The sequence below is a fragment of the Neoarius graeffei genome, chromosome 2, assembly GCF_027579695.1.
Source record: "Neoarius graeffei isolate fNeoGra1 chromosome 2, fNeoGra1.pri, whole genome shotgun sequence".
Taxonomy (NCBI): Eukaryota; Metazoa; Chordata; class Actinopteri; order Siluriformes; family Ariidae; genus Neoarius; species Neoarius graeffei.
In genome coordinates this window covers 45,836,097-45,848,836 of record NC_083570.1, presented here as the reverse complement: position 1 = coordinate 45,848,836, position 12,740 = coordinate 45,836,097, and positions in this window count along the sequence as shown.

Here is a 12,740-nt window from a genome sequence, read left to right as displayed (position 1 = left end):
AAAATGTGCTACATCATGAGCGTCCGCCATGATGGTGGATATACAAAGCAACTAGGATGGCAGCCGCTGAAAGCGTGCCTGTAAATAATGCTGAATTTTCTCAGTATTACTACGATTTGAAAAACCAAGCGAAAATTCGATAAAAAGAGAAGATCAATATGTGTGGTTTTGACCCATATTATTTAAAAAAGTCAGGCTTTTCTGAAGATAAGACACTTCTATCGACCATCGAGTACGAATACAGGTCATTTCATCACATGACCATTTCATCCAATGGTTAAGACATTTCGCCCAAAGCCTTTTTTCATACGCACTATCAATTATTTTATATTTCAGGTAATTGTTCGTAAAAAGGAGGAATTCTCAATGGGATTTGACCGAAGCAAAACACATTTTTGTAAAGCAAATGAGTGCCGTAGTACGTGCGCTTCGACACTAAAGAGTGTACTAAGGAGGGTAACCACGTCGGCCCATGCCACTTGCTGACCCTGGGATGAGTTCACTCCCTTGTCATTGCAGACTGCTCGCTTGCATGTCTATGTTTCTGGCTGGATCATATTAAATCTTCAGGTGCAGAGCAGCGCTCTCGCAGGGGCTTCATTCGTGAATCCCGGGCCGAGGCACAGTCCTACTGACTCGAGACTGTGCTCTTTCGAAGGGGGAGGCTTAGAAGGAGATGCCTGTAAAATTTGGCTTCACTGTGAGCTCTGTTGACCAAGTAATTAATTTTTAAAACCGGCTGGATCATGTTAAATCTTTAGGCGCTCTTGCAGCGCTCTCGCGGGGGCTTCGTTCACGAACACCAGAATACCGGAAATATAAAATAATTGATAGTGCGTATGAAAAAGGCTTTGGACGAAATGGTCATTGGACGAAGTGTCCTAATCCCCTCGTTTCCTCTCCGTACTAAGCTTCAGAGTTTCCTTGCCCTCTTTCCGAATCACGGACACAATTCTAAAAAATCGGAAAGTGCCACAGTCACGAGTACTGTTATGATCACAACCATATACAGCACAAAGATACAGTATGGCATAGCTAAAAGAATGCTTAAAGCAGTGGAAAAACAAAGAGAGTAGTGCACGTGTGACTGTGTTTTGGATGGAACATCGCTAGACCCCGCATTTGTATATCCACCAACATGGCCGACATCTGGGTTTCTATTTTGCTTTGATGTCCCTTGCAAGTCAAGGATACCATGAGGAGAGAAAAACAAAATGGCAGTGTGTTGGTGAACCAACCGAGGATGAAATAAAAACTCTACTCAAAAATAAAACCCCAAAAATGAAGTATTTAAAAGAAACAGAAATAGCTAAAAGAATATAGTTCCTCCCCATAGCGCCTATTCCATACTCCAGCCCAGTCGGTGGCGGTAATGTACCTTTAAGTTGGTTTGCCAACCACCAAAAAAACCTTAAGAAGAAGAAAAACCCCCAAAATATAAAAAGCAACAAAAATGTGGAATGAAAGTATTTGATGGCAAGAACTTTTTTTAAAATTATTTTTCAATAATTATAATTATAGCATTTTTCACAAATTGCTACTGTCATTTCGCCAGTTTGTTTACATTCTAAGCGGAAATAATTTTGTTGGACATTTTGTATTTATCGAATTTGTAAAAAAATAAAAATGGTCTGTTTCTCAAAATCCAGTGAATGTGGATAGAATAAAACAATTATTCCACTCAATCTCATCATACATGGCTTATATCAGCTCATGTATGACTTGATTTCATGGAATAACTGTTAATTATTTTTTTCGCGGTCCGGTTTCCATCAAATCCTGCGCTCTGACTGGCTGGCGAGTGGGTCCGTATCCTACGGTATGGACCCCAGTTACGGACCCCGGTTATGGACCTCTGGCGACTCGCTTGTTCACAACAACAACAAACATAGTAGCATTTTTTGTCAACATTTATCTTTTTTTATAAGATTTATTTATAAGATTATCAAAAATCTTATAAATTTTTGCCAGCATTTCTCAGGAGAATAGCATTAATTTTACAGCATGGATAGTGATAATGACAGTGTTCACAGCGAAAGCGAGTTTTACTACCCTGAGGAAGAAGAAATAAAAGAAAACATTTCAGGAGAAAGCTAAAAACCTGTAACTGTTGCCAACGCCGAGCAAAAACATGGCTGAATCCTGAATGACTCAATTTTGTATAAATAGGGGACTACATAGGCGGCAAAATGTAGTTTTTTCCTGCCATAGAAGTGCACTTGTATACCGAGGAGGAAGCAATTTGCATTACAGCCGTGAATGAGGATTCAAAATGGCGGCTTGGCTCGGCTCGGTTTTCCCTTTCGGGCGCTCTCGTTTTCTGCTAGAATTTAGTAAAGAAAAAAATAAATATATTATTTACCAGCTTAAGATCGGTCCGTATGATGAAATACCGTGACCTCGGCCTTGAATACTGACCTCAGCCCAGAGGGCCTCCGTCACTACTTCACTACTACGTCACTACTACTATTTCACGATACGGACCTCCCAGCTGGTGAATAACGTATACAGTGGTGCTTGAAAGTTTGTGAACCCTTTAGAATTTTCTACATTTCTACATAAATATGACCTAAAACATCATGAGATTTTCACACAAGTCCTAAAAATAAAGAGAACCCAGTTAAACAAATGAGACAAAAATATTATACTTGGTCATTTATTTATTGAGGAAAATGATCCAATATTACATATCTGGGAGTGGCAAAAGTATGTGAACCTTTGCTTTCAGTATCTGGTGCAGCAATAACTGCAACTAAACGTTTGCGGTAACTGTTGATCAGTCCTGCACACCGGCTTGGAGGAATTTTAGCCCATTCCTCCGTACAGAACAGCTTCAACTCTGGGATGTTGGTGGGTTTCCTCACATGAACTGCTCGCTTCAGGTTCTTCCACAACATTTCGATTGGATTAAGGTCAGGACTTTGACTTGGCCATTCCAAAACATTAACTTTATTCTTCTTTAACCATTCTTTGGCAGAACGACTTGTGTGCTTAGGGTCGTTGTCTTGCTGCATGACCCACCTTCTCTTGAGATTCAGTCCATGGACAGATGTCCTGACATTTTCCTTTAGAATTTGCTGGTATAATTCAGAATTCATTGTTCCATCAATGATGGCAAGCTGTCTTGGCCCAGATGCAGCAAAACAGGCCCAAACCATGATACTACCACCACCATGTTTCACAGATGAGATAAGGTTCTTATGCTGGAATGCAGTGTTTTCCTTTCTCCAAACATAACGCTTCTCATTTAAACCAAAAAGCTCTATTTTGGTCTCATCCATCCACAAAACATTTTTCCAATAGCCTTCTGGCTTGTCCACGTGATCTTTAGCAAACTGCAGACGAGCAGCAATGTTCTTTTTGGAGAGCAGTGGCTTTCTCCTTGCAACCCTGCCATGCACACCATTGTTGTTCAGTGTTCTCCTGATGATGGACTCATGAACTTTAACATTAGCCAATGTGAGAGAGGCCTTCAGTTGCTTAGAAGTTCCCCTGGGGTCCTTTGTGACCTCGTCAACTATTACACGCCTTGCTCCTGGAGTGATCTTTGTTGGTCGACCACTCCTGGGGAGGGTAACAATGATCTTGAATTTCCTCCATTTGTACACAATCTGTCTGACTGTGGATTGGTGGAGTCCAAACTCTTTAGAGATGGTTTTGTAACCTTTTCCAGCCTGATGAGCATCAACAACGCTTTTTCTGAGATCCTCAGAAATCTCCTTTGTTCGTGCCATGATACACTTCCACAAACATGTGTTGTGAAGAGCAGACTTTGATAGATCCCTGTTCTTTAAATAAAACTGGGTGCCCACTCAGACCTGATTGTCATCCCATTGACTGAAAACACCTGACTCAAATTTCACCTTCAAATTAACTGCGAATCCTAGAGATTCACATACTTTTGCCACTCACAGATATGTAATATTGGATCATTTTCCTCAATAAATAAGAGACCAAGTATAATATTTTTGTCTCATTTGTTTAACTGGGTTTTCTTTATCTACTTTTAGGACTTGTGTGAAAATCTGATGATGTTTTAGGTCATATTTATGCAGAAATATAGAAAATTCTAAAGGTTTCGCAAACTTTCAAGCACCACTGTATTTATTTTTTTTGCGGTGCGGTTTTCATCAAATCCTGTGCTCTGATTGGCTGGCGAGCGGGTCTGTATCCTACGGTACGGACCCCAGTTACAGACCTCTGGCGACTCGCTTGTTCACAACAACAACAAACATAGTAGCAATTTTTGTCAACATTTATTTTCGCATTTCTCAGGAGAACAGCATTAATTTTACATCATGGATAGCGATAACGATAGTTTTCACAGCGAAAGCGAGTTTTACTACCCTGAGGAAGAAGAAATAAAAGAAAACATTTCAGGAGAAAGCTACAAACCTCTAAATTGCTAACGCCGAGCAAAAACATGGCTGAATCCTGAATGACTCAATTTTGTATAAATAGGGGACTACATAGGCGGCAAAATGTAGTTTTTTTTTTCCTGCCACGGAAGTGCACTTGTATACTGAGGAGGAAGCCATTTGCATTACAGCCGTGAATGAGGATTCAAAATGGCGGCTCGGCTTGGTTTTCCCTTTCGGGCGCTCTTGTTTTCTGTTAGAATTTGGTAAAGAAAAAAATAAATATATTATTTACCAGCTTAAGGTCGGTCCGTATGATGAAATACCATGACCTCGGCCTTGAATACTGACCTTGGTCACGGTATTTCACGATACGGACCTCCCAGCTGGTAAATAACATATATTTATTTCACTCAGCTCCGCGATGTATTTTGTATGAAAAATGCAAGTTTTTCAACAAAAGAAAATAAACTTCATATCTTCAAGCCAACGTGTGATTTTTCTTTTTATTATATAGACACTTTTACAAACAAAAAGTCTAAATTTATCAAAACAATTCATTGATTTCCTCATGAGTGACATTTAGAGAAATATGTCACGGTTGCCATTCTCGATGTCCTGGATGTAGCATGGATGAAAAATACTGTTGTCCACATAACAAAAATATCACAGACCCAACTTTGAGAACCACTACTCGATAAAATGCACTGCTGAAATGACTTTTGCTAAATATTAACCTTAGGAAAGAGGAATAATAAAATGGCTATAAGTGATGATGTGTGGGGTCCAAGTATGATTTACAAATATCACCCCCAGTGGCCAGTTCTGGCCCACATACATCGAACAATAAAGACGCCAAACATTTCATGTTTTGTGATATTAATTATATGAAATGCCCGTTGAAATCTGATTGGTTGATAGCAGCCATGTTCTTACAGTAATCCAGTCCTAATTAAACGAGTTACAAATTAGCACAAGGACGCAGCATGCAAAATTTTCAGCGCAAACAGACTTCCTGCGAAACAGCTATTTGAAGCTAACTCCACCCTTATGACCACGCCCCAAACCTTGCATAACCGCCTTTGAACCTTGGACTGAAAATGCCTTTCATGTTTTGTGCAACTCAGGACAGGCAAGTCACACAAAACATGAACGTTTGAGCTGTTTGAGTAAACCAAGCTCCGTCCCATTAGGATTAATTGGCATGTGGTGCTTGCATGGTTTATAAATCTCGAAAATGACTAATGCTGCATTCAGCTTAGATTCAAAGTGAGACGTTTGAGCTCAGAAAGACGAAATTGGGTAGTTTCCTCAATTTTCTTCCCAATTCCCACCCACCGGACAGATCTCCCATATCATGTGACAGCTATCAACCAGGGACAGTGAATGTTATCACATGCTTCCTCCGAGGCCCATGAAGCCAGCCAACTGCATCTTTTAGAACTGCTGCTCATGCAGCGTTGGGGTGGAGTAACACATTCTGAGGAAAACTATCCGCCCACTTCCACATACATAAACTTACATACACAGATGACTGGCCTGGCGGCACTGTAATTGTCAGGGGAGAGAGAGTATGCCAATTACGTCACTGCCCTAACGTCATTCTATCTATCACAAATGCAGAGGTGGACAGTAATGAAGTACATTTACTTGAGTACTGTACTTAAGTACACTTTTTGAGTATCTGTACTTTACCTGAGTATTTTTTTGGGGGGGAACTTATGAATTTAACTTCACTACATTTGAAAGACAAATATCGTATTTTTCACTCCACTACATTTCTATCAAGGTCCTCGTTACTCGTTACTATGAAGCAGCTTTGAAAGTGGATGTTTTTTTTTTTCTTTTTTTTTCTAAAATGTGATTGTTTTTTTCTGCAGGTGACACTGAGACAGCCTATCAGTAATCACTAGGGTCACGTCACATCCATAGACTGGATAAAATCAAGTTCTCAGCAGCATTATTCGAACACGATCAATTGATGGAAGAATGGAAGGAGGCGGTTCTTCTGAAGAATGCATGCACCCATGGCCATACCTAGAACTCATGTTTCAGTTTTCTGAAAGGATTAAAGATTCGTTTTAAATGTTTGCTTTGTTTGCCGAAAACAAACCACATCACGGCCTACAAAAACTCGCCGTCCAACCTGCGGAAGCATATTGAGGGATATAAACATTTTATTCCAAGAGAAAGCTTGCAACGAAGTTGTCTGTGCTTTTAGAGCTAGCGATAACGTTGTAACAGCTATGCAGTCTGGTTAGTCAAATGACTTTCTATGGATTTGCCCACCAAGTTGCCATCGCCTTGTCCACAGCTAACGTTAACACATAGCTAGTTAACTTGGACACTGTTAGTTAGCATGTAAAAACAGAGTTACGCTAACATGAATAACGTTAACTTATCTGAAGTGCTTTCAGAAATATGTTTTAGCATAATCTTGCCAAATAAACAGAATGTAGAAATCTTTCTTTTCTAGTAGTGTTCGCTACCCAATATGATTTTGAGTTTGAAAAGAGTTTGCTATCATGTCAGGTGGCGTTTCACTGACTAGCTAGCTTAACGTTAAACCACCGTGATGGCACAGCATGCGTTCATTTTGTGAATTCACATTTCTGTCTTTGGTAACAGCATTAGGTTTTGTAAGCGTTGTGGTAATAATACAACGATGCGTTAACACAAAATGTACTTTTAATACTTAAGTATTTTTAAAAGCGAGTACTTCAGTACTTAAGTAAAAATTGACTGTACAACTTTCACTCTGCACAAATGACATCACTTTTGTCATTCATGTGCATTGGGCTTTCAGTTTCGGATATCCACAATTACATTTTTGATATTCACAATAGGCTTTTGACCAAGAAAAACTCCCATTTCAGATATCTACCATTCAATTGTTCATAGTCAAAATTGAAGTGTGCCATTTTGGCTTTTATTATTATCTTTTTGGATATCCTGACTTGCATTCTTACTTGTAAAACAACTTCTTTTCATCTACGGTTTCAGATATCTAATATTACATTGTGGAGAGGAACAATTACACTTATGGATATCCACAATAATTTATACAGATGTCCACAACTGGATTTTTCTTCCTGGTAACATTGCACTACATCCGTAATGACATTTTTTACGATTCAAAATGGATTTTTGGATGCTCAGTATTACTCTATGACTATCTGGGATGGGTTTTCATTTCAGATGTCTGAAATTAAACTTAGGACTAGTAATAATTGGATCGTAGCTATCTGAAAAGGGAGTTTTTCCTAGTAAGAAGATTACTGCGAATATCCAGAACGTTCATTATGAATATGAAAAATCTTCTTCTTAAGGCTGCTCCTGTTAGGGGTGGCCACAGCAGATTGGGTGGCACGGTGGTGTAGTGGTTAGCACTGTCGCCTCACAGCAAGAAGGTTCTGGGTTCGAGCCCAGTGGCCGATGGGGGCCTTTCTGTGTGGAGTTTGCATGTTCTCCCCGTGTCTGTGTGGGTTTCCTCCGGGTGCTCCGGTTTCCCCCACAGTCCAAAGACATGCAGGTTAGGTTAACATGGGACAGCCTTGGGTTGAAGTGCCTAAGAGTGGCGGCATGCACGTATGCAGTGGCTTTGCTAAATTTCGTTGTACATTTGTGCAGTCACAAATTGGCATTCATTTCATCTGTTCTGCATATCTGATTTGGCATAGGTTTTACATCAGATGCCCTTCCTGACGCAACCCTCTCCAATCTATCCAGGCTTGGTACCAGCACTAAGTATACACTCGCTTGTGCAATTGTACTGTAGTGATTGGGTATTTTACCTAATCTGCATGTTTTCGTACAGCGGGAAGAAACCAGAGCATCCCCACACAGACGTGGGGAGAACATGCAAAATCCAAACAGAAAGACCCCCGTTGGCTGTGAGGTTTGAACCCAGAACCTTCTTGCTGTGAGACGACAGTGGCTAATCACAACACCACCGTGCTGCTAGATCTGAAAAAATGCGGTTTTAGATATCTGAAACAGAAATCCCAATACAAAAGTGTGACAATGACAAAAGTGACATCACTTGTCCTAGAAAGAATGAGGTAATGGATATTTGAAATGTTTATTTTTGACTAGAAAAGGTTTAATTACAGATATCTGCAATACATACTATCCAGTCTAGCTATTAAATGTTAAAACGGCCACTTATACTATATACACTTTTAAGGATTTTTAAATATCTTAAATTTATTTTAACAAAAACGGCGGGTACAGTTACTGACAGTCCATAATTATCGACACCTTTTCAGATTTACCAATTAAAAAACAATTTTACAAAGGTGAGTTTCAGTTCCAACAGTTATTGATTAATTAATCAACCGGAAGACCCCCTCACTCTTTGATCTTGTCGTCTGATGACGCAGCTCGTTACCTGAGATGGAATTTTTTTAGCACAATCAGCAATTTGAGGAAAACCCGGACGTTATCATCGCAGAAGCATGGTGGAAAGATCATGGACGTGTTTTTACTGATCAAATTCACCCATATTTCATGATCTCCTTGTTGAAACCTACTTTGTTTCTTACGCTTTCCTTTGACAGTCGCTGTTTTGTATCTAAACGCACGTTTGAGAAGTCACGTGAGGTGTCGATAATAGCGATCACTATCACCGGTGTCCACCATTATTGACACCCTGTGGAATTAAGGGACATTTACAACTGTTACGGATCGATCTTTGTGTAACATTGTTGAAGTAGATGAAGTGCTTTAAAAAAATAAAAGTGCTGTGATTTTTTTTTCTCTGATCTAGAACAGAATGGAATGTTTATAGAGTATTTTAAATCCGATTGCAATAAATAGAATTAGAGCAGAATTAAATTCCTAGCGTATAAAAAATTACATGCTTGAAATATTCAGATTTTTCTATTCCATTCAGACATTTTTTGCAGTTTGTTGTAAATATCTATCACATATTACAATATCTGTAGACATTTTATATTTTTAGATGTAAAAATATAAAGTTTTGGTTCGATGAATGACATGCAACCTTTGACCTGGATTTTCATGTGGCCATACCTGTTGACATTTCTTGGTAAACTACAAAACTAGAAATTAATACAAACAACAACAAATGATTAACAAAATGTGATCTACAAAAACACTTAGAAAGTGGGTAGAAAGTGGAACAAAAAGATTTTCTGACAGGTTAATCATTATCAGTTCATTTGTTTACAAACATTAGAATTACTTCCTCATTTATGTAAACACTGACATCCATATATTTATATAAAAGATATTTTGTACTAAATACAAGTCTCTGTAAAACAAATTTTAAATAAAATCTATGTTTTGTTAACTTACCGATTATTAATATTATTATTATTATTATTATTATTATTTTTAATAAATAATCACCTGAATGTCGATAATTGTGGAACGGTGTCGATAACTGGACAATAGTGTCGCTAATTGTGGAATGGTGTTGATAACTGTGGACAAAGGTGCAGGGCTTAATTTGAGCCGGAACATGACGGAACAAGATCCGGAACCTCCATCATCAGATCCGGCAGCTATTTTCATTTCATTCGGTGTTCCGGCAGCTATTTAAATGGATCAGATCATCTCCGTGACCATCACAAAGGGAAAAAAACCAAACAATAAATTAAATAAATAAGTAAATAAAAATTTGTATGGGCGGCATGGTGGTGTAGTGGTTAGCGCTGTCTCCTCACAGCAAGAAGGTCCAGGTTCGAGCCCTGTGGCCAGCGAGGGCCTTTCTGTGCGGAGTTTGGATGTTCTCCCTGTGTCTGCATGGGTTTCCTCCGGGTGCTCCGGTTTCCCCCAAAGACATGCAGGTTAGGTTAACTGGTGACCCTAAATTGACCGTAGGTGTGAATGGTTGTTTGTCTCTATGTGTCAGCCCTGTGATGACCTGGCGACTTGTCCAGGGTGTACCCCGCCTTTTGCCCGTAGTCAGCTGGGATAGGCTCCAGCTTGCCTGCGACCCTGTAGAACAGGATAAAGCGGCTACAGGAGATGAGAATGAGATAAAAATTTGTTTAGTGTTTGATTTTGATATCTGTTATTGATTTCTCTCCTATGACATCCACAAAATCTATGCGAAGGGGGGGGGGGGGACATGGGGTGTATACTTCCGCTCAATAGAACACCGGGTTTTTTGTAGCCGTTAGCTTGCGCTGTGGAAAAAATGGCAAAAAAACAAGAAAGCTTGCTAAAATTTTTAAAATGAATTCTCCAACTTGTTTTGTAAACCCTTTATTTCTTAACTATTACTTGAATTGATTGCACTTATGTTTGCTGGCACTGCTTTTAAATTATTCTCTTTTTTGGGCTTTTTCCATCTTTATTGGATAGGACAGTGTAGAGACAGGAAATGAGCAGGAGAAAAACAGGGAGGGCTCGGAAAATGAGCGTAGGTTGGAATCAAACCTGGGTCCCCGGATTTAAGGTATGGCACCTTATCCACCTGAGCCACTTAACTCATGTCTTGTGTGATCTGATCTCCAATGGTGAAATAAACCGGTTGTGATATGAGTACAGTCTGTTATTTTAGAAGATAAATTTAATATACAATTTAATATATAGCCTAATAAAAATAATATTTTATAACATAATATCACAACATATTACTGTCTGTAACTGTTCATCACTAAAGCGTTTTCTAAGTTCATAATGTCTGATATTATTATTATTTTTTTTTACACACACAATAGGCGTGTGCGTAAATTTATACTAAACCACCCCCCGCCTTTTTTGTTTTTTTTGTCGCCGGACCCACCCACCTCCTGCGTTCCGGGACCTCCCACTTCACAAATTAAGCACTGCAAAGGTGTCGATTATTGTGGAAAGGTGTCGATAATTGTGGAATAGTGTCGATAACTGTGGACAAAGCTGTCGATAATTGTGGAACGGTGTCAATAACTGTGGACAAAGGTGTCAATGACTGTGGAATGGTGTCGATAACCATGGACAAAAGTGTCGATAATTGTGGAACGGTGTCGATAACCGTGGACAAAGGTGTCGATAATTGTGGAATGGTGTCGATAACTGTGGACAAAGGTGTCGATAATTGTGGAACGGTGTCGATAACTGTGGACAAAGGTGTCGATAATTGTGGAATGGTGTCGATAACTGTGGAACGGTGTTGATAACTATGGACAAATGTGTTGATAACTGTGGAACGGTGTCGATAACTGTGGACAAAAGTGTCGATAATTGTGGAATGGTGTCGATAACTGGACAAAGGTGTCAATAATTGTGAAATGGTGCCGATAAGAGTGGACAAATGTCTCGCTTATTGTGGAACGGTGTCGATAACTGTGGACAAATGTGTCGCTTATTGTGGAACGGTGTCGATAACTGTGGACAAATGTGTCGCTTATTGTGGAACGGTGTCGATAACAGTGGACGAAGGTGTCGATAACTGTGGAACGGTGTCGATAACAGTGGACGAAGGTGTCGATAATTGTGGAACAGTGTCGATAACAGTGGACGAAGGTGTCAATAATTGTGGACAAAAGTGTCGATAATTGTGGAATGGTGTCGATAACTGGACAAAGGTGTCAATAATTGTGAAATGGTGCCGATAAGAGTGGACAAATGTCTCGCTTATTGTAGAACGGTGTCGATAACTGTGGACAAATGTGTTGCTTATTGTGGAACGGTGTCGATAACAGTGGACGAAGGTGTCGATAATTGTGGAACGGTGTCGATAACAGTGGACGAAGGTGTCGATAATTGTGGAACAGTGTCGATAACAGTGGACGAAGGTGTCGATAATTGTGGAACAGTGTCGATAACAGTGGATGAAGGTGTCAATAATTGTGGACAAAACTGTCGATAATTGTGGAATGGTGTCGATAACTGGACAAAGGTGTCAATAATTGTGAAATGGTGCCGATAAGAGTGGACAAATGTGTCGCTTATTGTGGAACGGTGTCGATAACAGTGGACGAAGGTGTCGATAATTGTGGAACGGTGTTGATAACAGTGGACGAAGGTGTCGATAATTGTGGAACAGTGTCGATAACAGTGGACGAAGGTGTCGATAATTGTGGAACGGTGTCGATAACAGTGGACGAAGGTGTCGATAATTGTGGAACAGTGTCGATAACAGTGGACGAAGGTGTCGATAATTGTGGAACGGTGTCGATAACAGTGGACGAAGGTGTCGATAATTGTGGAACAGTGTCGATAACAGTGGATGAAGGTGTCGATAATTGTGGACAAAAGTGTCGATAATTGTGGAACGGTGTCACGTGATCTGATATGCTATAAGTAATCAGGAATCAACTCATCTTTTTTCCAGTGGAAGTTTGAGTAATTGTTCATGCACAATTTACGTATTGAAAGCCTTTTCTACTTTTGCAACGACCAAAAGATCGCAATCAAAGTTGTAAATAT